This window comes from Tasmannia lanceolata, unplaced genomic scaffold (assembly GCF_043159265.1).
Source record: "Tasmannia lanceolata isolate RefF3 unplaced genomic scaffold, GAP_Taslan_0.1 ptg001079l, whole genome shotgun sequence".
Classification (NCBI taxonomy): domain Eukaryota; kingdom Viridiplantae; phylum Streptophyta; class Magnoliopsida; order Canellales; family Winteraceae; genus Tasmannia; species Tasmannia lanceolata.
In genome coordinates this window covers 4,825-7,014 of record NW_027519741.1, presented here as the reverse complement: position 1 = coordinate 7,014, position 2,190 = coordinate 4,825, and the positions used below count along the sequence as shown (strand labels likewise).

General features: G+C 33.1%; 1 non-coding gene across 1 annotated transcript; it reads right to left on the bottom strand.

Annotated features, from left to right (window-relative positions):
• Nucleotides 1-1,043: 1,043 nt before the first annotated feature.
• Nucleotides 1,044-1,131, bottom strand: TRNAS-GCU (transfer RNA serine (anticodon GCU)). Its single transcript has one exon. It is a non-coding gene; the product is annotated as a tRNA-Ser (tRNA).
• Nucleotides 1,132-2,190: the final 1,059 nt, after the last annotated feature.

The window sequence follows — 2,190 nt, the reverse complement described above, 5'->3', positions numbered from 1 at the left end:
ATAAGTCAATTAAGATATTGTATGAAAGTATGATTCCTTCTATTCTCATTTGAGAATTGAAGGATTTTTGATTGGGGGAAGTTCAAAGAAAAAGAAAGAAGGATTTTTGTGTCTTCTCTTCTTTCTTAATTTTTCCCTTATATCAATAACTCAATAAAAATGAAATTATCTCCAAGAACGAAATATTTCTTATGCTTAATATCTTTAGTTTGATCTGTATCTGTCTTAATTCTGCCCTTCATTCGAGTAGCTTTTTCTTCGCCAAATTGCCCGAAGCTTATGCTTTTTTCAATCCAATCGTAGATTTTATGCCAGTCATACCTGTGCTCTTTTTTCTCTTAGCCCTTGTTTGGCAAGCTGCTGTAAGTTTTCGATGAGATCTTTAATACTGTCCTAGAAACATTCATATTCATGATTTATTCGATAAAATAAATTCAACTCTAACATAACAATTGATAAGATCAGATAAGTCTTACATTATGAACCCTCGATTCAAAGATTGAAATTCTTTTGCTTTTTGATAGCCGCGATGAATCTGGATCACCTAATTTCCGCATTATGCCCTTCCAGTTCCAGGGGTCAAAGACCCCATTATGGTACCCCATAATACCTAATTGGGGTATGACAAGATAATTTTGGTAACAAAGGAATTCCTGCAAATTCCTTTCTTTTCTAGAAACCACTTTTTCATTTCTTTTCTTGGTGTCAAGGATATGTGGTACAAAAATAGAGAATCTATTCCCTTATTTCCTTTGCAAAAAACAAAAAAAAAATGATCTTGGAGATTGTGCAATGCTTACTCTCAAACTCTTCGTTTACACAGTAGTGATATTCTTTGTTTCTCTCTTCATCTTCGGATTCCTATCTAATGATCCAGGACGTAATCCTGGACGTGAGGAATAAAAAAATCAGAGATTTTTCATTATTTCCTTGCTTGATTTCTGCATTTTCCTATGCTTTTCTCTATTCCAGACATTTAACTATGATAAAGGACTTGATATTTTTTCGAATTCGAAAGATAAATCTCAAGTGATCCGAGGGAACGGAGAAAGAGGGATTCGAACCCTCGGTACGAACAGCTCGTACAACGGATTAGCAATCCGTCGCTTTAGTCCACTCAGCCATCTCTCCCAATTACAAAAAGATAATTCATATGCGACGCCTGAAGTAAATATTGATCAAAGTCTTTCTTTATCTTTATTTATTTATTTTATACATTTATTTATACTTACTATATTATACTTACTATATATATACGAATTATCTTTATTTATTTATTTTATACATTTATTTATACTTACTATATTATACTTACTATATATATACGAATTTTATCCGCAATTCAATTTGGATAACGATTCGAAACAGATATCTCCAATAGAAAGAGTACGTCTTTGATTTCGTCCGAAGGGTTCTTTTATTCCCCCGGCCTGGCCAGTACAGTACCTAGCCAGGCCGTTCCTTCTTTTGTTCCAATGAATCATGGATCAAATTATTTTTCTGATTTGAAAACCAAATTGTTATTGAAGCAGCAACAAGAGCAAGAAGGACTATTTCCATTCCTATGATAGGAGTTTCATTTCTTATTATTTTTTCTTTTTCCTTTTCTCGATTTCCCTACTGGAATAAAAAAACATACATATTCTATTTCTATTAGAACTCATTTATTTCTTCAAGGGACAAGCTTTGTTTGAACATTTGAGTCCACAAACACAAACAAAATGAATACTATGATTTTTTACTAGATCTAATTGACCCCAATTCAGAAGATCGGACAGGTGAATGAATAATGAATAGGGAAGAAAGGAATAGCTTCGAAAAAAGATAAGACTCAAATTAAAACTCTCCTTCTTTATTTTTATTTTTTTGAGAAAATCGTTTCTTTGCTTGAAAGACTCGAGGAAGAAGTTGAAAAAAAAAAATGGAGCTATGGATTCTTGCGCAACTTAACTCAATCTTATGTTCCGACTTAAATGGATCTTTCAGGCCGGGACTGTCAGTAATAACTCCACCAGCAAAAGAAAAGATATAACTTGTTATTTAAATGAGCCCCCATTCTCTTCTCCTATTTCATCAAGCCTTCCCCCTGGAACACATCAGCACTCCAATTTTCATGATTCTGATACTATCTTGATTACGTTTTACTCCCTTGTTTTGTTGGACAAACGGTACATTCATATACAATAATCA